Source organism: Tympanuchus pallidicinctus, unplaced genomic scaffold (genome assembly GCF_026119805.1).
Source record: "Tympanuchus pallidicinctus isolate F22 unplaced genomic scaffold, pur_lepc_1.0 scaffold13, whole genome shotgun sequence".
Lineage (NCBI taxonomy): Eukaryota > Metazoa > Chordata > Aves > Galliformes > Phasianidae > Tympanuchus > Tympanuchus pallidicinctus.
In genome coordinates this window covers 10,658,474-10,683,597 of record NW_026294648.1, presented here as the reverse complement: position 1 = coordinate 10,683,597, position 25,124 = coordinate 10,658,474, and the positions used below count along the sequence as shown (strand labels likewise).

The following is a 25,124-nucleotide window of genomic DNA, read 5'->3' as shown; positions in this document are numbered from 1 at the left end:
ATTTCTGTTCCTTTCTCTACCTGACATTTCATTCTAGGAAGGAGAAAGAGCTGCTCATTTCTGTGGCAGGAAAGAACAATCTCAGATTTATAACATGTGAGGAACCCATCACGGTGATAGAGCAATCTTTCCAGCAGACATCTCTCCATTACCGAAGCTGATGTCTGCCTGCTCCAACGCCACTTCGGGGCTGATCCGTCAGACCAAGAGGGGGGCTAACAGCAGCCATCTTCCACACACATTTTTCATCTCAGCTTAGCAAACTGCAGCTCTTCTTAAACAAACTCTACAAATGCCATTTCACCACTTTAAAAACAAACAAACCGCCTTTGAATGAAACCAACTATTTTCAGTGGTGTATCCTCTGCACTTTATTCCCAATTTTATTTCCTGAAGTTACTTTAATTCTTATGCAAAGAAATAATGGGCAGAGATGAAGGCTTCCACGCATTGTGCTGACAACATACTGGTTGGAGAAATGCTGTAGTTAATAATGTGAACTTAATGTACGTAAGCACAGCTGGTTTGGGAGCATCTTTTCAGTAACACTGATTTATACTTTTGCCTTTACTTTGTGCTTTGTTTTATGATTTTGATCAGCCACTACAATGAGCTCTCAATTGCTTTCTGCTAAACTGGTTAAAAGAAAAAGCAGAACATGTGACCTGTATTTGTTTATTAGACTTCCCTGCATGATTAGATTAAAAAAAATCAGCACTCCACATTAAAGATTGTCAGGTACCTTCAGGACTCAAAGCACTGCACTGCAATGAGGGGGAAGGGAGGAGTGAATTTCAAAGTCCCCACTGTATTTGCTCACTAACCATTTTCAAATCACATGAACTTCTTCCCTTGATCTTGCTTTTAAGCATCTTAGATCAATGTTTTCTGTACAAAATACGCATTACCACCAACATTAAAATGTCAGGTCCCTTCTTTCCCTGCCCTGGCAGCACCCCCTAAATTCATTATCTATTTAGTTATCAAAGAAAAAGAAGGCAAACATAGAAGGAGAAAAAGGAAAAATGGCAGAAATGGGAGATGCACTCGAGTTGTATCATTACACAGGTCTACACATCCCCCCGAGACATTTACATCTACTATTAACCTCCTTTCTTCAAAATGCTTCAGGCTTTCAGTAAATTTTTTGTACTTCATTAGAAATGTAAGAACCAGAAAAAGGACCCATGTGCAAACTCTTCTTTGGGTTGAAACCCACAGAACGAAGACAGTTAAAGAAGCATGGGAGCCTATTAGAAAAACTGAAACAACTTCTGAATCAAAAAGATATAGTCAAGCTGTAACAAAGCTTTCTACCTGCAAACAGCGTTACTTCAGCAGAGAGACAGACACACGCAGCTCTTTCATCACTGAGAACAGGACTTTCTTCCATGCTATCTTCTCAACACTTTTTACCACAAGACCAGTAAATCTGAAACCCTCAAATCGTCACTTTTTCTTCTCCTTCACAGAAGGGATCAGCGGCAGCCTGAGACATTTCCAAGGCCGTTTTACACAGAGGTAACAACTGCATTTCTAAATACAAAATCTGGAAGTCTCTCCATTCCTAGGCACCTCAAATATATTTTCTGAGAACTGTTTTGAACACAACTTCACATTTAATAGAAGATGAGAGCATTCATCATAGGAATTCCATTTGAGAAACACTCAGCAATTGGAAAATAAAATTAATGCCACCATCATAAGCAAACTCCCACTGTGTGGCCAAAGCTGAATTTGTCAATCTGCCTTTTGTTGAAACTCAGTGGAAATGCTCTTCCAGCTCCAGTACAGATAAGCAAGTTAATCACCTGATTTAAAGGTAGGCTGCTCTTTATATCAACCCTGAAGTAAACCGACAGCCGTTAGGCTTTTACAGTGACAATGTTATGATCAATGTTGCAGTCTCAGGTGTTAATGCATCATTTACCTTTAAAAGCAAATGTAATAACCCAGAAAGATCAATATTATAAGTTCTTTATTCCATGTTAAATTACTGTGAATTCACTGCATTACACAATTTCACAGTAACATTAACAACAGTGTAAAAATGTTGATCAAGGATGACCAACGTACATTTTATCAGCCCTCAAACTCTTACAGAAAGTACAGCAAAACTGAAAAGAAAAAAAAAAATCAGATGAGTATATAGTAGTAATGTTACTGTTTTGGCAAAATTAGTGGAAAAGCTCAACAAAAAATAACTGCACAAGTCTCCAAAGTATAGGAAGAAAAAATACGGGAAGAAGTGGACAACATAAATCAAGCAATACTTGCCTATTTCTCCTAAGGAAAATACAGAACCATAGAATCTTACGAGTTGGAATGGGCCCATGCAATGACCAAGGATACCTACAGCTCCACCAGGCACTCAGAGACTCATTCAATCTGACCTTGGATGTCAGCAGTGATGAGGCACCTGCCACCTCTCTGAGCAACCTGTGCCAGTGCCTCACCACCCTTACCATAAGAAACTTTCTTAAAACAGTTGTAGTTTGATGCTATACAAGTATATGGTACTACTAACTGTGGGTACTATGATACCAGTTGGTGGAACATCTGTAGAAGGCTTTTATTGCTTTTCATTTCTTTCTTTAGAAGCACATAAATATGAAACTGTGCCAGCTTTCATCACTGTATGTTCAGAACAACAGCAATGGCTTTCAGCTGCAGCGAGAACTGGAAGACAAAGGTTTGGAAGACAAAGGTTTGGGCCAAGGGTCAGTTGATCTGTCCCTGTGACTTGGGACAGAAACCCCAGAAACTTGACTCAGAGCTCCTGTTCTGATGTCCACTACCTGTCCGTTACAATTGTCACAGCTACCAAAGTCATAGTGAAGCCTCTTAAACTTTAGTATGGCATTCTTGTCATAGTTAATCTTAAAACCAGTCCACATGTGCAGGACTAAACAAAGCTGCTTTTTTTTTTTTTTTTTAAACAAAAAACAGGCCAAACGTGTTTTAATACAAGAATATGTTTTGCAGACAACTGAACTAACTTCTGCAAGAATAACAGTATTTAAAACCAAAGATCACCTCAAGTGTTAATTTTATATTGTTATGCATAGTCACTCATTTATGTCCTGCAAACTGTTCATATCTAAGAGCAGATACAATCAGAGTGAAGCAGTGAAACTTTTAAAATAAACACAATCTCAAGGTAGTATACTTGTTGTGGAAGTACACTAGCAGTCTGTTAAAAAAAGACTATGCTAGATGAAATACATATTCTGACAGATAACTACTATATCTACACGTATCTACTGTATGTTTAAAGGTAGATTTGCTACTTCTATACTTCTCCAAAGACAGTCACTGTCAAACATACAAACGCTGAAGAAAAAACATTGAGCAAAAATGTTATGACTGCAGTTTATAAAAAAACGAATAAAATGACAACCCAGCCCTACTTGAAACGCTGCCCAAGTCACCTCTACAACCAAAGGGTGACTGGGTTTGCGCTCTGGTGCAGAAGCCTGGTCACAGGGGGCTCCACGGAGGCTGGTTCTGTACCTGCAAACACGGAGCAAAGAAGGAGCAGGGCAGAGCACCCAGGCTGGCTCTGAGAGCACAGGCCACACTTACAGCCTCTGTCAGAGCAGAAAAGCTGCCAACAGAGAAGCATCTTTAGGGTAGAGACGCAACAGTGCATGTTCTGGGGCTGATTAGGACAGATGGGAAGGATGAGAGGCACCAACCTGTCATGGAAAGCCAGTGAGAGAGCTGGACTCAGCACTGCCAGTCTCTCATGGAGACAGCTACAAACACAACCAAGAGCTACAGTTTTACAAAAACCCCCAGAAACAGCTTCCCAGATGCTGGGTTTTGTTCGAGTGGCAAGAAAACCAATACTGCTAACCAACTTTGATTGTTTTTCAAATTAAAAAAAAAAATCAGCATTCTTCACCTTCTAAAAATCTTTCATTTTTTTAGGAGCTCACTGTAAAATCTCTTAAATTTCATTGATGTTCTTACGCTAATCTTTTAGCTCTTTTTTCCCCCCTCCAAAAATACAATACAAACCTTTCGCATTACATGAAGTATTAGCAATCATCCACTTCCACTTTATGTGACCGGAGGCCGAGGCACAGGCACTGACAGTTACAGATCCATTATGTATCTTTTTTGGTTCTAAGCAAGCTTCCAGTCAAACATATCTGCACACAGAGTCAGAACGACTTCACGAAAACTTCGGATCCTTCTGTATCAGTACTTCCGTAAGTGTTGCCATTGTGAAAAATGTGTAAGAGTAATGAAACTCCCGGCTGAGGCTTTAATCTCTAGTCAGTGCCAAAACGGGTGGATCAGAGTATAATTCGGCCTTATCATTCTGCTCATCTCCTGTGCTGACAACAGAAATCCTTCTGTTAGTTCTTCTCAGACAAACGTGAACCTAACCCGATATGATGCTATTTTTTCAGCTGTGTAACAACAGCCTCCAAGCAGGCGCTTTGTAATCTGCATTATTGCATTCTGAGATACTTCTGTGCCACTATCAGCAAATTAACACTTTTTTTTTTTAATTGATTTTGCCTATATTTTTCAAAAATGTACAAATTTAGAGTGACTTCACATTCTGACATATTCACATTAATGAAGATATTTGACTACTTCCTGTTTTACACACTTCAATCCCGCAGTATGGATGCTCAGACTTATGAAAACATTCCAGCACAAATTAGGAGCATTAACATGTTCTAAATGCCTATTTGACATTTTAAAAAAATCTATCATTAGTGTTTGTGGGTTTGGTTTTTTTTGTTTGTTTGTTTGTTTGTTTTGAAGTCTTCTGGTGGGAAACGCATACATTTCTTGCTTTTATGTCTGCATGTTCATCAGTTTAAAACAATTTTAGACCCTAGCCTCTTCGGTATTGTGTTTTAGTACTTGCTAGCATTAGGATTTTGCACCATAGCCCTCGATTTATAGCCCTCATTTAGCCATCATGCTATTCAAAACCCTGACTTTAAATATCAGCCGCATAGATATGAGTAACAAAAAGAGACAGAGTATAGCTATTGCGCCTTCAAAGAAAAGCAATAAACCATTCTGCTTGCTCTCCTTCATGTTCTTTAATTCATTTCATTTCATTTTAACTACCCAGAACAATTTCACCAGCCATTAGCCTGGAATGAAACCTTACAAAGGCTGATTGTTGTTGTAAAGATGGGTCCCGGCACCCCCTCCCCCTCCTTTTCATAAGTTTTGGGACCAATAGGCCACTTCATAGCTACAGCTTTGTTTCTTAAAAGAGAATTCCTGCGAAGCAAAGGACGGGCAAACCGCTTCACATTCACATTCAAAAGACTCCACAGCAACATCCACGCGGAGCCGCGCCGGGACCCCGCAGGGAGGCAGGGCGGGAGTTCCGCTCTGAAAGCAGCGCTGAGCCGCCGGACTCGGCCGTCCTCAGCCGGGGCAGCGCAGGCGGGCAGCCCGCAACTGCAGCACATCCCCAGCAGACTGCAAAGCCCCGCGGAATTCGCATCTCTTTTCACGTCAGCCTACCCAGCGAGCGGATTACAGAAACCTTCTCCAACAAGCGTCAACGAACTGTCCGCACGGACAACTCTCTCCTCACTTGGTACATCGTGCGCTCTGTATTAGTTTTGTTCCTCTAAGTGCCACACTTGTCAGAAGAGCGAACGCCGCTCCTCCATCGTAACGCAGTTCGGTGCTGAAAGCTGCGAACCCTTCAGGACTTGCCGGCAGCTCCACAACTGGCCCAGACCCGGCTGCAGGCAGGCATGGGAGGCCGGCCTCTTCCCCGTGGAAGAAAACCTGAAGGAAATTCTATGGAAGAATACGAGCCAAAAACGACTTTCCACATGGTGACAAAAAACTTGGAACATAATCTTATGTTGAGTGTGAGGGTGTCTATAAACAGAGCTGCTTTACTCCATCTGAGCTGTTATTGGTGATGCCAATAATGAGTATTTTAAAGATCTTCTCTGCAAAACTGCATATCTTACTATTCACTTCTAAATCATGTAAACGAACGCCACATGAAACTATGCAATTTTAGAGGTATGCTTCTTAAAACAGACATAAATAAAACCTGCCACAATGCAAATTCATCTATGTGATATAAAATGACAGAAATCAAAAGAAAAGCTAAATAAAGACAAATAGATGAAGGACTGTTTATGACATCTGCAAAAGATAAGTGCTTAAACAGAATTAAACAACTTCTAACCCAGCTGTATCACACACTTGCATTCGGTTATAGTGCTTCTTGTCGCCTTTTTCCCCACTACGAGTTTGAAGATTATTCATTTCAAACCAAACCTGAACTTCCTTAAATATGAAGGATATCTCACTAGGCTGTGATTTGCACAACAATGGCATTATTGATGCCTGACAGTCGAACAATCTATTGCATGACAAACTACATGTTCTAATCCACATAAGTTTAAATTAACCCAGCTATTCACACAGAACCAAGTTTCACATAGAAAAATGGTCACAATGACAAGTCCCCAGCCACCCACCATCTTCTAGACTCCGTCCCTCCACATTAATGCCAGTAAGACACAGCTTGTTTGTTCTAAACACAGACAGATTTGGAAGCGTAAGTAATCTTGTATATCTTCTATAAAAACCCAGCACAGCATCATGAAAAAAAACATTGACTGCAGATCTCTACCTCTGCAGAAGTTATGTGGGGAAAAAAACTACACAGCATTTAAAAAACAGGCATCCTGTAACGTCAGGTAGGTAAAATAGTAAGAAGAGAACTGGAAAAGGATTGCATGCAAAAAAAAGTTACCTCTGATTTCAACAGAAGCAAGGGATCTCAAACTCAAGTGTCAATATACCACAACTAGTTCTTATAAAGAACCACACTTGATTAAATTCTGCTTATCCAAGCAGCGCTTACTGATGACATTTCAATTGGCACCGTCTCCTATTCTCCTACACAATACTATTGCTAAGGCAAGTCAAAATCTTCTACAAACTGAAGCGTGAACTGCTCCTCATTTTGGAGCACACCGAGAGCAGGCAGCACCTTTCAGATACTATCACACAGAATTCAAATGTCTGTCTTGTTGTAAAATCATGCAATCAGTTCACCCTGCAAGATGAATGAAGATTTTTCTGAGAATAGCTATCTGCATTTTTTAAAGTAAAAGAACACTTGTTCCTATATCTGATATCTGTTTAAACATCAACTCTTCACCTTTTATGCATATTATGTCCTGCAGTCGCCCTGCTTTGCACTGTCATTAAATATCTCAATTAAGCAGAATACTACTGGCTCTGGGGCAAGACCTCAGTCTGTGTGACTGAAACATTCAAAAATACAAAAACTTTCTTCTGTAGATTGCTTAAGCATATGATTACATACAATCATTAAAAAAATAAACCTAGGAAGTTGCAATGGAATCCATGCCCTGATCAAATAACAAACAAACATTTTAAAAATAATTCCTAACAGAATCCTTTTGTCAACTTCCAGACTCTTCAAGTCTGTCACCATTATAGGTCATTTTGATCATCTGCCTCACAGACACTCTTCTGCTAACGCTACATCCTGCGTGGTATCATACAGCAACAGCAAAGGACCCAATATGCAGATTCAACACAACAACATTGCCCTTGTCGAGACTACCAAACAGAGGACTGACTATACACACACCTACACATGAAGAGGTCAAACTACAAAGAAAAGTGTTTCAGCAACTTCAATAGTACTTCGTCAAGGCAGAAAAATCTAAGTTTCACTTCAGAAGTCAGACAGCAGAGTCCTTCAGAGCACTACCAGGCAAGCTGCAACATGGCCAACTCAGCCTCACCACTCCTCCATCGGGTCACCAAAGCAATCATCCCAAAGAAAAAATAAATCATCAAGCATTCATCAGATAGACAGTCCTTTCAGATCCCATTAGATACTTCCTTCTTGCAGAGATATCTTCTTGTTAAGTTTCCACTGAGCAGCTGAGAACTCAAACGTTTTGCTCCATACTGATGGCTCTGGGAAATCCAGGCAATGAAGCTGGAAGTATCAGCTGCTAATCACAAAGCAGCCCCATGGGGATTGACGGGGAGTTAAGCAACACACTCCCTTCTACCAACAGCCTGCATCACAGGTATTGACATAAAGTAGAAGAGTGGCTGGAAATAGGGAAGGCCAATTTACAAGTTCACATTGTCAAAAAAAATACATTTCCTATAAGAACAAGAAGAAATTCAGAAACAGACTACAACCCTAAATTAAGAACTGTATTATTTAGCCATGAGAAAAGGGGGGAGAGAGAAAGTTTAAAAAAAAAAAAAAAAAAAAAAAAAAAAACCTTTTCTAAACGAGCAGAGTTTCTATACAGCTGCTCATTTGTCCTTTCCATCCTTGCCACTTACAGTGACACAGAACACAGGCTGGCACTCGGGGAAAGCACAATAAGCAATGTGCATTCTGCAGCACTGTACCCAGCCTAGTCCCACAGAAGCTGTAAAAACTTTAAACTCTGCTAATTCTACTTATCCTGCACATTAAGATGCAGGATGAAGTATTCTCAAAGAAAGCTTAAACTTCATAGATAGCACTGTAACAGTTTAGAGTTGTAGACATCACTTGTAGCAGTTTATGACAAGAATAAACCACTCAGCAGGTGCAGATCACCTACCAGACCAAGACCAAAATTTGGGCTTTTACTGAATGTACATTACAGAAACCATTACAGAAGACGTGTCTTACATTTTCTTAGTATCAGCAAAGTCCCAAGAAATACTCCAACTTGCTTAGAGGATTATTAGGGCATTTTACAAGCATGTGGTTCTCTGTCAACTCACCAGACTTCACTCATCCTTGCTCATCCTTCGCTCATCCTTGCATCCCACACTAACTGCACACAGTGACCAGAATCGAAGAAAGAGCCACAGCAGCTCCACAACATATAGCTTGTGAGTCTCGTGATGTCATTTTCACCACACAGATTTTAACAACTATTTCACAGCAAACAAGGGGCTCCACCTCCAAACTCGGAACACTTTTGTTAAGATTCCATTATGAACTCCTGACTGCACCGCAAATTAATGCAAGTCCTATCTCCTTCAATGCATCTGTCAGGTAGCCATTATACCTGGCAAAGCAACTGCTTCATAGGAAGAGTCGTCACTTCTGACACTTCTCGTGTCATTAGTGATAGGACCAGGGGGAATGGCTTCAAGCTACGGCAGGGGAGATTCAGGCTGGACACGAGGAAGTATTACTTTTCGGAAAGGGTAGTCAGGCACTGGAACGGACTGCCCAGGGAGGTGGTGGAGTCACCGACCCTGGGGGTGTTCAAGGAAAGACTGGATGTTGTGTTGAGGGACATGGTTTAGTAGGAGCTATTGGGAATAGGTGAACGGTTGGACTGGATGATCTTTTAGGTCTTTTCCAACCTTGGTGATTCTATGATTCTATGATTCTATGATTCTATGACTGAAGTGAAAGAAGCATATGCTCATCCACTTCCTGAGGTTACCAAGGCCTGAGGCCATTCTTTACATGTCAAGGCTGGAAGACACCTGACACAAGGGCACAGGAGATAGAAGCCAGTTGTATTTTCGTATTATTGAATAAGAAGTTGAACAGGATACATCAGGAAGCTTAAATGGGACCAAGAATATTGAACGGTTGTTGTTAATGCTGCCTCTGTTGAAATACTAATGACAGCCCTACAAGACCTGGCATTCACTGAGAATCTAACTGGGTTGTATTAAGGATGGCAAACTAGATATGAACCTCTTTGCTCATATCTAGACAATCAAGACAGACTACTCAAATAAAATAAACAGCACAGCACCTCTGGTATGAACCTTCTGCAGTCCAAGTTCACTCATTAAGCTGCTGCATAACCTTCTAGTTATAAACCTGGCATCTGCACTGGCAAAACATGCTAGCATATTCTCATGTGCAAAGAAGTCTCAGAACAAACAAGAGCAAGTTCCACAACAGATTTTGTTATTTAAGCAAATACACAGTTTTACAGGTGCAGTAACCTGAGATGTTTTTAAAACAACGTGTTGGTTTTACAAAAAGATACTTACAAATCAGTAAATCGGTAGAAATAGAGCATTATCTAATACTGTTATTAACTGCAGTTTGCTTAATTGCCATCTTTAATCCTGGGTACAGCTAAAATTGTCAGATGCATTTAATTGAAATACTATCCCTGAGCTAAACTCTGTGTTTTTCTAACAAGGTATATGCCAGTCATGAATAGCCAACTGTTCCCCTTCCATGGAGAAACCCACAGGGAGTGCAGGAGCAAGGAGGGGGGGAAAAAGAGCTGAACTACAGAACAGGGCAGGGAGAAGAGAAGCATTTGCTTTGAGGGTTTTTTCGGGGGTTTTGAGATCCACTTCTTTTCTTTGTTGTTTGACTGGCAATTTGTTTTGTTCTGCATTTAATGAAATGATCCTTATTTCTTCATTTTCCCTAGTATATCAAGACATCAGCCTTCATTTGAAAATAAAGGAATGTTCTTTCTTGCTTCCCAGGTCTCCTTACCTTTCCTCCATCTCCACTTGCAATGCATTTTTAATACAGTAAGCACAATCAAATTAAAAAAAAAAAAAAAAAAAAGAGAGAAGACTAAGAACTGAAGAACAAGAATTTGTAAAAAGCAAATTTCATAGTTTTAAAGCTAATTCATAATATTAGACTCAGTTTCATTATGTGCAAAGCTGATAATACTTTATTCCGTTTTACATCATTGCCTAGCAATCTTTTCTTGGCTCATACTATCTCAGAGACACTTCACAGCACAGAACTCTTGTAGGCCCAGCCAGCATTACCTGTCTGTTAGTACATACTTCTTACTCATTCCTCGTGAGATAATTGGCATTTCTCTGCTCAAGGGTTCTCCCTTGATCACAACAGATACAATACCTATCTATCACCTCCTCTCCAGTTAGCCTACAGAACCTTTCTTTCATTTCATAAGAATAACATCTAACAGTCTGAACAGATTTTTGGTGTACATGGAGCAAATGAAGCATCATGTTTGCTTAGGTAACACAGAAAAATCTCTTCATTTTCAGCAATTATATTCAATACAAATATTACGTTAGCAAGCTTACCCATAAAATATTATTGTCAGTTAAGGAGTAAAAGTATTTCTGCATAATACTACTACTGTCGTGAAGCTCACAGAAAAAGAAGAACACCTCCCTGACTCAGGACCTACCTCTCCCAGGTCTATTCTAGGGTTACTGCAAGTATTCATTGAAAAACTACACAGAAGATTCTCAGGTGAAAGTTGCTTCCTATTCAGTGGGCTTGGTTTTATTTCTGTTTCGGGGGGTTTCTGGGTTCTGGTTTGGTTTCGGATGTGGGTGGGGTTTTTTTGGTTGCTTATTTATTTATGAGTAAATAGTACCATGCATGTTTACTGGTCTTTAGGCATCTCAACATAGTTTGGAGAGAATCACAGAATCACTCAGGTTGGAAAAGATCTTAAAGACCATTGAGTCCAACCACAAAAAAACTAGAAGCTATTTCAATTTATCCTGATATTAATATTTGCAACCACAGTTTCTAACTAAGAGCTTAAGTACAAAAATAATAACACCAGAATTCCCACTGAATACACCATTCAAAAAGAAAAGTGCATTCAGTCCAACAAAAAGCTGCATCTTGATAAAAACTTATCCTGAAACAGTACTGCTTAAAAACTAGTGAAGACAATATATTTACTTGGAGTAAGAAAAAAGTCTTCAATTTCTTTGTGTTCTTCCTCTCAGTAAGAGAAATCAGAACAGCAGCAGTACTACACAGCGTATAAGGTATGTAGTTGGAAGGCTGAACAACCCAGGAATGCGTATTTGGATAATCTGAGTTTGTTATTAGTCTGAAGTTCCGCTCAACATACTCTTGTCAGCAACTCCCCACACCAAAATTTCTCTCTTAAGTAGCAAGTGGAGCATGTACAGCAACCTCCATCAAAGAGGCGATTAACAACAACTACAAAAAATAATTATATATAAAGATGGCCTGAAAGACAATACTGTACCTACAGTGACCTCACTGTATTCACAACACTGATAAAACCATTTTCCTTTTTTAAAAATAGTGCTTTTTTTTATTCATCAAAAGAGAACAGCCCCAAGGTCACCTGTCAATAACAGAACAAACCCTCAGTAAATCACAGTGCTTCACAAATAAATTCCTCATCAGTAATTAAAACCAGGCCTCTCTGGCCCTGTGTTATCAGCTCATCAAATTCATTGCTCATCTAGAATAACAGATCCACATCTGCAGTCATTACAGCATGCCAGATAAATCAATCCTCTCAATGATGCTTTGAGCCATCTCTGCTCCCTTTTAACCAGCCCGATATTTATTTCCCCCTGACACTTCTGACATTCTATTTACTGTAGGCAAATGGAACTCATACGGCACCTTGTAATGGCTTTACCAAACCCCATTGTGGGGCACATCTTCGAAGACTGATGGTTGCAATAAACAAGGTTTTATGGTGTAAGTGTGAGCTTCCAACTTTTTTTTTCCTCAGGAATTCGACTTCTGCAGTGAAGGTTTATTACATTTGATTGCAGGTGGAAAAGCTATATCCACTTGGAGTCCTATTAGCTAAAAGCAAGCAGAAAACTTCTGAAATAATACTATTTGTGCACTTTTATTCTTGTATTGATAACAATACAGAATAAAGCATGTCATTGTCAGGAATCAGAAAGAAAACTCATAGTTGATCATTCTGCCTCCACTCTCCATCTGACCAAATCAAACAATCTCCTCTGGTAAACCTCAAAAACAGAACAGCAGCAATATATAAATGGCTGCCTACATACAAAGTACGTACCAAAACTTCTCTAATACACAATGTTATTTTCACTCACATTTGATGTGCTTACATAGATATCTATAAACATGGAATGGAATGAATTACCTTTCTCTGTCATCTACACCCAAAGTCATAGGTTTCCTTCACTGCAGAAACCAAAAATTTGCACTGTTGGGTTACCAGACAGCACATGCACCACGCACCTAAGGCTGCTGGTTTCAAAGTGAGAACAAATGGTCTTCTTGAGAGTACAACAAAGAGCACAAAAACTACTTTTCAATATAAATCTTGATTGTTTGCACACTATCACAGCTGCTCTATTCAAACAGTGCAAGTCTGTCTAAATGAGAAGGAAAATAATTTCTGAAGTCTGAAAGAACCTCCCAGAACACAACGTGTGTTAAAGGCTCTGAGTTCAGCAATTTCAAGATCTTCAGCAGATAGACCCCCATATGTGAAGGCGGCATGCTTACACACAGAAAAGCATATTTACACCGTGTATGCCTACAAGCATATGCTATCCAGCCATTAACCTAGCTGCAGTACTATAAATCCATAGTTTCTATGCTACCAGGAGAAGCATACTGTGTGTACACTGACTACCAAAACGGGTTTCTCATGTAGCAGAGAACTCAGTGAAGAAAGGCAATCCAGCTCAGGAAACCAAAGCCTATCCCAGTTAGCCAACTGCAGTGCAACTGGATCTGTGTCACTCTGCACAAACCACCCTTAAAAATGAGCAGTGCTCCACACTGCGCCTGTAATTATGCATGGCTTAAAATTGACTTGCATTAAATTACTGTCACAGGGTCAGTGGAGCTCTCCTTTGGCATATATTAAGATTTTATTTCTAACATGAAAAGACTTCTAAGTCCATTTTTTCAGCAAAAATAAAGCTAAAGCCTATAGAAGGCTATGAATTCTCAGATGCTCTTTTGAACACTGATTCAAACATGACAGGATATAGTCTTTTCCTTAATGAAAAATCTATATTTATCACTCTATTGTTCTTGTGTACTGATCCTACTGCTCTCTGAGGCCAAAGTTTGAATATATTGGATTTTGAAATAATAGCCCAAGGCTCTGAGACACTGAATCGTGATATATAAATGATGAGACGCTAGTTGCCTATTTCTCTCTTTCTCACCACAAAAAGAAAAGGCACATTCCAGACTGAAATCCCTTCCAGTCTACATTGTCTGTACAGCGGTCATTATGTTGGGATAGTCACAAAGCTACAAACAATAAAATCAGATTATACTTGGAAAAAATAATCTACCTGTTCTACAAATGAATCTGTGATTTGTTGCTTAAAAATGTGTGAAAATCAATTTCTACAGAGCCACAGATTTGGTAAGTTCAATTTGTTTGGCCTGTTTTAATTCCATTTGAGTTTACTCATAATAAAGAAACAAAACATTTAAGAAGAACTAATTCGGGACAAGGATTTAGGGACTGAATTTATTATACACCTTACACTTAGATTCTTTGGTAAAATAGAGGTTAAAAAAGAAGAAAATCCACGCATAGGGCTTTTTAGTGCTTTCAGAAGAGCAAAGTTTTTTGTTTTTTTTTTTTTAATTTATTATAAAATTTAAGCAATTGTTATCATGAATGCACAGGAGAGAATCTGAAGAAAATGACAGGGAATTTTTACGATCACTCCACAGTAATACCAACTTTCTATCCTATAATTTCTACCAAATTGTACTTTCTCCATTACTGTATTTTCAGTCCTCGAGGACTAACTGTGTCCAGATTTTGTTTCTTGAATAGATCAAACCTCTCTTTTCATCTCAAGGCTCAGGCTTAAGTTTTCAAAAGCAGCCATAGAAATATGCATCTTGCCTCAACATCCATTAGATTTTCATATAAACCTAAACATCTCTGATCTTCACTCCTTTCGTCAAGTACCTGAAAACTGAGATCTGAAATTCATAAATTACTTCAGCAGTTCAACATAGAGTACCCTAGTGACAATTAACACCATGGGGAAATGCTGAGATGACTCAAACAGAATCACAAAGGCAAATAAATCTCCATAACACTTAACAGAAATCTTTTTTAAAATTGTTAAAGTTATATCATGTAGATACATATGCTTGTATACATATATTATATACATATAAATAAAAAGAATCATGCATCAGGCAACAGCTATTTTATCAAAGCTGCTAAGCTACACACATCTAAGTTCTTTGATCATCGAAATCAAATGCAACCTCAATTTCACGAATCTCAAAGCAGATACTTCCATTAGCTACATTCCATAGCATGGAGCAAGATCAATTCTGCATTTATACAAACAAACAAACAACCCTACTCTCTTCTGCAGGACACAGCACCTTCTTGTATGGTTTCTAACCAAAAATCAAACCCACTCATGCTAAATTAGCTGTGAGTTTATGACCAAACATAACACATAACAAGACAAGGTTGTTCAGACTATGAAGTGCATATACCCCACTGCACCATTCTTCTGAATACCGGGTTCAGAAAAACCAGCATCTGGAACATTTACTTCAGAAGAAGTTTAACATGTTCTCCACAGGTAAAAAACACAAGACCAATTGCAGCCAGCTGCTAGCACAGTGCTGGAAACATCTCTGTGTTCAACTTAGGAACTGAACCTGGCATCTCCACAACCCTGAGGGCCCAAAAGATGGCTGCAGCCTCACAGGCAGCTGCACTCACATGTGCCCCTATCTTTGTGTTACAGTGCTTGTCCATCTGTTTGCTCAGCTTATTCAATTAAAAAAACCTGTAGAAGACCACTTAATTCCTGATGCTTTTGTTAAGTTTCCTCCTACACTAGCAAGCAGCTGTGCACACCAAGAGGTCACAGGAACAGGGCAGGATGGACTGGGAATGCACAGGCTGGAAGGAGCCAGAACTTGCCCTGCCAGAAGTGGTGAGCTACCCCATCTGCTCACCCAGTACTGTGCCATGGCGCCTCGGGGCACTGAGCAGCAGCGGATGCCAGCATCTACTCCAGAAGTTTATGTCATTCTGATGCACTGATGTCATTCCATTTTCTAGTTTGTTTTTAAGTTTGATCAGTGGCTATTTCCAAGAGAGACTTCAGCTGCTGAAGGGTGACAGAAGGACGTACTCGGGTTGACAAGTTATTTAAGACCTCCAGATACTTAAGGCTGAAGGCACCCTCCCTGTTTTCAGCACAGTCTTTCCATTAGTTTAAGGCTTCCTACTGACAATTCTGGTTTTGCGGATCCAGTCCTGTAGAATTATACTTTTCCTGCTACCACTGGATCCATGTATTTTGAACTCATACAGCTATGGATGAAACACCCTGAAGTTAAACATTTTAAAGCAGCACTAGACACCCCTGAAGAGCTGAATCTCACCGACTTATAAAAAGATCAAGTACCTCAGCAGCAGAAGTAAACGATAATGTTCTTTTTCCAGCTCTGACCTTGAAATCATATTGCCTCATTAGTCGCCATTATGACGACAACCCTGTGCTAATTTATTTGTAATGAATACAAGATAAGGAGATCTACCAAGACACTTACGAAAGAATGTGACTAATTCTTTTCAACTGCCTGAAGTAAGCTTCCTGAAATGTTTCATTAAGTGCAATGCAGAAATGCTGTTCAGACACTTTACTACTTGTTTTCCAAACTGCCCTATAGAGAGCCATGTAAAAGTTTCTTTTGAAGTGTATATGTCACCATATAAAACATTCTTTTCCTAAAAATGGATTTTTAAAATTTGTTTTTAAGCTGGGTCATAAGCAGATTCAAAACATTGCATTAAAGAATAGAGACATCTTTCTAGATTATTATGCATACGTGTACAATATTGTGTGCAATTTGTATTTTATTACCTTTGGGTAATTGGTAAATAATTATATATTAACTCCTTAACAGGTGATTTTTTAGTGTTGGCAAGTAAAAAAAGAGGTCACGTCAGTGCTCTCAGATAGCTTTGTTCTTTGTCCCGTTCTTCCAAACTTTTCTTTAATGTAATACCAAAGCTATTTGCTTTTTCTCCTCACTCACTTCATATATTCCCACATATGTATTGTTAGTCTAAAAACAAGCTTCATTCAATAATAAAGAAACTGACTTGCTTTGCCACATCTAAACTGTAATCTTGTCTAAACAGATAAAGTTGATAATTTACTGAATTATCAATGACTGTCTACTTTTATTTAAGAATAACTTCCAAGAAGCTGAAAGTAGTGTTTCTGTGATCAGTTCCCTGCACAGCTCCCCAAACCCACACAGCAGGTTCTGGATCCATGTTTCACTCCAGCCCACGTCACAGCTGCCAACTTCTCGCACAACAGGAGACGGCAGCCCCTGAGGAAGCCCAATGAAGGACACCATGATCCACAACCACCAGCTTCCTTTTTGCCACCCTGCTGACCTGCTTCAGCTACATGCTGGTAGCACCAGGAGGAATTCCATGAGGCAGCCCAGCACTCCAGCTCTCCCCAGCTGCCCAGCAGGTGCAGATGCATCTCCAGAAACGAGGAAACTAAGTCAACAAGTTTCTTACATTCCTCAAGTCTTCATTTCAATTTGATAATTTTTTCAATACACTTAACCTAGCTGGCAACTTCCAGCATTCATGAGTTCCTTCAGAATGTTCATAAATACATCATAATTAACAACTAGGAGCAATCCAAAAGACAAAGAAGCTGAAAGAAGCAAAAGGCAGCTCTCAGCAGAAGCTGACCAACAAGCTGATGGGCACTTGGTAAAACCTCCTTGGCTGAGTGCTGAGTGACCGCAAGTTTTGGATCAGAAGCACCACCTCTGCACAGACTTTTCCTGCCCTAACTCGTCCATCCTGTGAAAGCCATTCACAGCCAAACCTTTGCAGTGTTCAGCAGGAAAGAGTTTTACAGTTTGCTGTACTAGCAGACCACCTGCTTCTGTTTTTAACTACCGATAACTTCATCTGCCTTCTAATTCCTCTAACCAGCCATGAGTGCTCACTCCTTCCATGCTGTTTCACAGCTTTACACCACCCTTGGCCAAACACACAGAAGCTGTTCTTCATCCATCACTCTCACTACTTTTCTGTTGGGTTTTGTTCTGCCTGGACACCATTACTTTCTGAATAATCCCAGAACGGCTCAAGTTGAAAGGAACCTTAAATAAGTACATGAAGAGCCCTCAGGCAATCTGCGTATATTTAAACTGATTTAAAATTGATGTTCTCCATGACTATTTCATCCTATTTACTGGAAGAGAGCTGCAAGCTTTAGCAACCAATTAAATAAGAGACACATGTACCAGCATGTGCAAATAGGACTTAAGCACCCCTACTATCCCCCAAACACTCCCTGCCTGCTGCCAAAATTAGACCTTCATTTCCTGTGCTATTAATAGCAACAGCAAACATCTTCTATGTGCGTTGAGAACAACTACAGTGCACCACCTACCTCCCACCCGACACCTTCCCTTGAAGAATACCAGGCTAACGTTTTCCTGATCTATTCTTTTCTTTATATTAATCCCCATACAACATGAGAAGTACATTATATCATGCCTAAATTAAAACAAACATAGCAAACATTAATTAACCCATGCAAGAGAAAAGCATTGTACAAATTGTTTGAAGAACCTTTGAAATCTATACTAAGAGCTCTTCTTTGCTCACTTCCTATCACATCAGGAACCACAGCTAAGCTTGCTTGGACCCTTTTCCAGTAGTGATACATTACTTTAATATGAATAAAATGTACATTGACATGCAGAACATTTTCTATTAACTAACATGAATGAAGTGAGAGTTCTGTTTACTCTTTCTTGCACTTTTCTTAATACTAATGCTGATTAATTTATTAATGGTGAATTTAACAGTACAACTTCCCCCCATAGGCATTATTTTAAAACTGTACAGCCCTACTCATGGATCAGATCCCAGCTGAATCATACAGAACATAACAGAACAAAAATACAGTTCCTTCTACAAAGAATTTACAACTTTAACTGCTGATGCAGGACAGGAAATAAAGAACATGAACAGAGCAGCAGAAAAATACCATGCAGCTCAGTAGTTACTGGGTCTTTAGGGGCTTTGTTTGAGGGTGCTTTTTTGTTCACCTTTTTTGAAGTTTATTTGGGGTTGTTTTTACTTCTTTGTTTAAGTTTTTCAAAACACTAATCACCATCAAGATTTTTAGTCCTCATAGCAATAGACATAAAAGAAAACACAACTCTGTAGATGCTTCTGGCAACGCCTGTTACAACACAACTGACAGCATGGAGGAAGTTTCAAAGCAAAAATCTGCACAATCCCAGAGTCAGGTCCATGCTACCCAAATAGCAAAATCAGGAAAAAATCCAACAGACAGGACAATTGGGAAAGGAAACCTAAGATTAAGGACTTTGATGCTAAAGGGAAAGGTAATGCCGCATACGAGTTCTAAATTACCCAAGAAAGGGTGATGGTCACCATCCAGTTCAAGAAAGATCTGCTTACCCATTCCATGGATCAGGGCTCACCAAAAACTCCAAAAAAGAGATCTCCAAGTAGAGAACCCTCCCTGCTGACAGCCAGCCCTTAAATAAGGCTAGGGAGCGGTGGAACCTGGTTCCAGTCAGATCAGTGAATTGCTTCCACCTGTGCTCCCAGGGCTGGCTGTGTCCCTCCACCAGGTGCTCAATCATTGGTTCAGGGTGTGACTTTGCAATTCTCATACAGATGCATTGCAGAAATAAAAATGATTCCTGGAAAGCTATGAACATGCATGTTTGTACAGTTTAGAAATTCCACCTTCACCTTCCTAGACTTCACTAATTAATTTAATGGCTATTTCTTAATAAAGCATGACCAAAAGAGAATAATTGAGCAGAATGTATGTACGTACACACACACACTCCTACTTCAAAGGGTAACCTATACACAGCCTCACGAGTTTGAAGATCATGTGCATGTTATCTTGCCTTCCAAGTTTCCACTGCTGAGAATCTTTACCTCCATTCTACCACTGCTTTTTCATATAGCTGCATCCAAAAACTTGAACACTGAGTCACAGACTGCTACAGTAAGTGAACTTTTGAATGTGAGTCACTAAAAAGTAGAAATTGAGTAACTTCTGAGCTGAGAAGCTCAAAATTCTAAGGTAAGAAATGATAAAGCTAATGTGAATGTATTAACATGACTACACAAATGTTCCTACTATGTCGTTTCATCTATAAGCTTCCAGAACAATTTAAAGTGTACACACTACTGCTGTGGGAAGCATAAGAATGTATTGCTTTCAGTATACCAAAGTGCAGCTTCATCCAAACAGGTGAAGATACATTGGTCCTTTACATCAACTAATTAATGATGTGAACGTGAAGTACGAAGACCACTTCGTATCATATTATGATCTCAGGGTTAGGGTTCCAGATACATACTTTGAGCCATAAATTCTTGAATATTTCATTATTTCTCAATCTCAATATCTCTTTTCAATAACAGAATTAAACATTTCTTCAAAAACTATTCAATTAACCCAACCCACAAGTACACCTCAGAAGGGACTACGTTTGGATTTCGAACCCAACTTGAAATTAGTGGACAACAGAGTAACTTATTCAAGATTATTTCTAAGAAATATTTTTAATTCATATTTGATTAATATTGAAATAGCCTTAACCACTGAAAACAGGGGCTGCATGAGTATGAAAACCGTGAACAGTACTGAATATCACTGTAAGTCCCAAGGTCATGTGAAAAATCCTTTAACTCGTGTTTCTATTAAAATACTTTTTTCCAGAGGAGCGTCTGCTCATCAAGACAGCATACTGGTAACAGCAACACATCCCACAAGGCTAAGGAAAACCTCGACAAGGGGAGTAAGCATTCCAGGAGGTATGGGCAGTACATAAGCGAAGTCCTTTCAAAGGGAAGAGAATTTCTGTTGGAACTTCCCTCTCCCCGTAAACAGCCACTTGAAAACTGCTGCTTTAGGAAGAACTGCTCGTCATCTCAGAAACACTGCTATAGAATGAAGACCAAAAAAAAGAACAATAGAACACTGAAAATAAAAGCCCCTCGAAACATCTTTCACTCAGGCAAAATGTACACCAGCCTTCAGGTGTCCCGCCTTTCTGCAGCTATCCAGTTTAGGAAGATGTTATTCCATGCTCTAGTAAAAGAGAAGAAAAAAATCCAAACAAAAGAAGGAAAGAAGCACATCTTACACTTGCTCCCTTCTACTTGTATGTAATCTTTTTGGTTGTTCAAGTGCGGGACCAGTTCTTAACTCCAACAGCTGAAATACATTTGTATTTACATTTTTAAATATGCCATGAATAGGCAGCAAGCAGTTCTATAAAATTGCAGGCAGGTTAAGACTGGTCAAAAGAAATTCTCACATGTAGGAGACCTCACAATTAGATAAGGTGTTACTGCAGGTCACTGTGTTATTAAAGATGATAGGGACTGACAAACTTTAATAGTTCATCTCAGCACAGAGAATTAACACCTCTATGTACACACTACAATTAATCTACAAATAAGAGATACTTGAGGGAATGTGCTTCAATGCTTTCATACTCTTGAACACAAATACAAAGAAAAATCGTGAGATAGCTCCACTGCTACATCTTCCATTTGTAAATCATACAGAACTACTTGGATTAATTCTTTCTTGTCCAGTTTCTTGCCAGACCAACAACTTAAAATGATCTGAGATCCAGAGTGCAGATCCACCATCTACTGTCACATCATTACTCAAAGAAAAGTGGCTAGTACAGAGGTAAGGAAAATATCTGAATGAGCAGTTGGTAACAAAGACTTCGGCACCCATGGACAAGAAGAGTGGAAAGATAACTGAATCTTTACTGCAGATCACTTTTCTTCCATTTTCTTACACGCAGTAGTCAGAAAATTCAGAATTAAGACAGAATTTTTTAGATTCCTCGCTGATACTAAAATTTTAAAAGTAGCTCCCAGAGATGGTGCTGCACACCAGATGCCACGACATATCTCAGCAGATACCCTTCTAAGATGTCCTGACCTCAGTATCAGTCTTACCATACTACAGCACTTCAGTGAAAAAGCCATCAGGGTTAGAAAATTCAGCTGGATACTTGTCCACTGCTCTCTCCATTGATTTCTCACACAGTATCAAGATAAATACAAGGCCTCTTATTATCTCTGAGGTGGTAAATAACTGGATCCAGCAAATCTAAACAGAAAAATGCAGTCTAGGATTATTTGTTCCTTAAGTATCATATCAGAGAATCTCCAACTGAAGAGGAAAAACGTCCTTCAATTGCCATGAGAGCTTTTTCTGCTAAGACTCAAATGAGAACCTACAAAGAAATGACTTCCTAACAAGTTCCCCATAATTCTAACAACAATCATACACATGTTTTGTAAGAAACTTCAATGTTTTCTCATCCTTCCTTTTGTGAAGAATTTTGGGATGATAATGGTGAAAATGCCGACGAAGATAAATATAAGCTGAAAATTCAACTGTATTCCTGGGGGGCACAGAAGGAAATGCAGCCTCCCCACCCATAATGTGTTTATGTAAACATTATGCCAGGAGTTGTGTCTCTGCCAGAGAAATGAAAGCAGTGCCAGAACTGACATTCTTAACACCAAAGCATCCAAAAGCTATGGATACAAAAAAAAAAGCATTTTAACAGCTTTTAAATCCAATTTGTGTTTTTTTGGTGGTGTTTTTTCTAAATATTTTAAGAGATGATGGAATATTTTAAGAGACAACAGTGAATAGAAGTATTTGTTAGACTCAATACATCTAGTGCTAACATGACAAACACTTTTATTTAAAAAACAATCTACAAATACACGTTTTTCCTTTCCAGTCATAATACTGAAACCAGGCACACTTCCACTGCACTACTTTAGTATTTTCTCTTACAATTTTCATAAAAAGTGACTGAATTCTTTAGTCTTAATAACTGAATTTTAAGAATAACGTGGAAAATTATGAGCAACAAAGAGTGAATAGAATTATGATCTTAATAAAAAGCATCACTAAAGCAAGCCCATAAATAGCAGAAATATCCTTTACTGCTTTTTGAACAAATACACAAATTTCTCTTTTACAACTACGGTACCTTCAACAGTTTCATTGTCAGATTCCATTTTCTGCTTCCTGCATTCTCCCCTTCCCTCAATTCAAAACCATCCCTTTAACACATCATTCCTAATTAGATGATTAGTGCTTGGAAGGGCAGGAGATAAGTCATTTGCATAATTTAATCATAAAAAGAAGTTAAAGATACAGATTTTGCTGTTCGTTTGTACAATTATCTTCACCGGCCTGGGGGGCTGAGATTAATGTGATTAAACAGTATTTCTGCAAACAGGCAATTGTGTGTCCTCTATTAAAGCAGAGCTGGAGGCAAATGAAAAATTAATTTTAGAAGACAATCAATTTTATTCTACATGACTGTAATAAATAACAGCCCATCTGCACACAAGTCATTAGGCCCTGGAAGGCTACACGTGTCACAAAGTCTAAATGACATACAAGGCCGAGTTTTCCACCAAAAATGAATGAGTAATAAATGGTCCACCAACTGCCACTTCAACTCACAAAATGCATAGGATTTCCCAGAAAAAAACAGGTTGATGTGAAGACTGCTAACCACTGATGGTGATCTGAGCTCATGCAGCATTCAGCAGTGCAGGTATTTGGTGGATCACCAACCACGCTTCTGGTCTCAGATTGAGGAAGTTCGGATGTTTCCACGCACATCAGAGAACAGCTGTACTTTACAACATTTGTGTTTCGTGAGACTGCTACTGCTTTGAAACACAGAATTGGTAGGCCTTAAAGAAAACTGAAGTTTCTAAGGTAACCATTAAAAAACATTTATTCCTTCTGAAATAAATTTTCCAGAGCAGTTATTTTACAAGGAAGTTGAACTGATAACACAACCTACGTTTTTAGTACATTTCTAGTACTACAGTGTTAGTTAAATTTATGTATTATTTAAAACTTTTGCAATTTGTTAGTACTTAATTTAACATCTCACTTTTCATTACTGTTGTAGCACAGAGATTCTATGTTTGAGTTAAAAATTAAACAAATACTTAAACTGAAAAGGAAAAGTATCATTTAAATTAAGAACCATTTATGACATAGTTTGAGTCTCATCAGATTTACGATTTCCTTAATACCCATTATTTTCCTGCTGAAGTTAACTTGCTTATAATCATTCCTTCACTACCTTACAGTATTTGTTTTCCTTTGATAAGCAGTCCATTTTGCCATAAAAACTTGAATTCATATTTTGCTGAGGATGCATGGTAGATTGCCTCCACAGACAGCAAATCTCCTGACCATGATCCAGCCAGCCATTTGCAAGTTGGCTTTCCACCCACATTTTTAATATTCTCTCAGCCTTGGTACTCCCTTAAGTACTAGAGCTATGAAATTCACATTAGAAAGCTTCCAGTAAATTGTTAGAAATGAAAAAGACAAGCTTCTTCAACAGCAAAGGAAATGCTTTCTCTCCAAACACAGCTACTCCACAGAAGATATTTTGTATCAATCATCACCATCTTAACATTTTCCACATGAAAAAAAATAATCAAAACTCCTATGTAAGTTTGCATTAACATCCAGCAATCAGCAGGCCCATATTCCTGACAACAGTTCACCAGGTAACAGCATCATGTGTTTATTGAGCCTTCCTACCTCTGTGCCTTTCATCAGAAGAATTAAAGTACACAGAAATTCCTTACCTGAATGTTCTGGGGTTCTACCAGCACTTTGCGTGTTTGTACGGCTACGTGGACTTAAAGAGAAATTAACATCCATCTAAATATAACATTCTCTACATATGCAGGGGTTATTAGTGAACACCCAAGCTTAATTAATTATCCCACTACAGAAAGTAGAAGAATGAACATCAGCATCACAAAAATACTGCCACCCTCCCAATAGAGATCCAAAGGTTAAATTCAATAGATATAGATAAGTCACAGAATACACGCAGCAACAAAATCAGCAATACATTCAGTATATTATCATGCATGCAATGCACAGATAATCAGATTTCCTGTGGAAACTTAGTGTGATCAAGTCATAGCTCACTGTATACACACTGCACACAGTGCATAGCTGCTCCAACCCTGTTTGGATCCCCATGCCTGATCACACAGGTGCTATAGGACCAGACGGATCAAGCACAGCAGCTGCAGCCCAGACCTTCCAGCCCCTGGAATCCCAAATACACTGCAAACACCAACTCAGGCTCTGTTCTTTCTTCTCTTTGTATGCCAAAAACCAACTCCTAGCAGGAGTTCATGCTTCGCAATACAACCTCATTGTGAGCCAGTAGAAGGCGGGCGTCAGAAATGGTCTGTGATGTCTTTTGTTCC

At 39.0% G+C, this 25,124-nt stretch overlaps 1 protein-coding gene across 4 annotated transcripts in view; it reads right to left on the bottom strand.

Annotated features, from left to right (window-relative positions):
* Nucleotides 1-25,124, bottom strand: part of DACH2 (dachshund family transcription factor 2) — a 264,433-nt gene that overhangs the window by 228,084 nt on the left and 11,225 nt on the right. Inside the window, exon 1 of one of the 4 annotated variants that reach the window (XM_052672834.1) lies at nucleotides 19,248-19,307. The exons of the other annotated variants lie outside the window; for them this stretch is intronic. The gene's annotated coding sequence lies outside the window, so the exon portion shown is untranslated. Of the gene's footprint in view, nucleotides 1-19,247; nucleotides 19,308-25,124 lie in introns of those variants that run through there. 4 annotated transcript variants of the gene reach the window in all.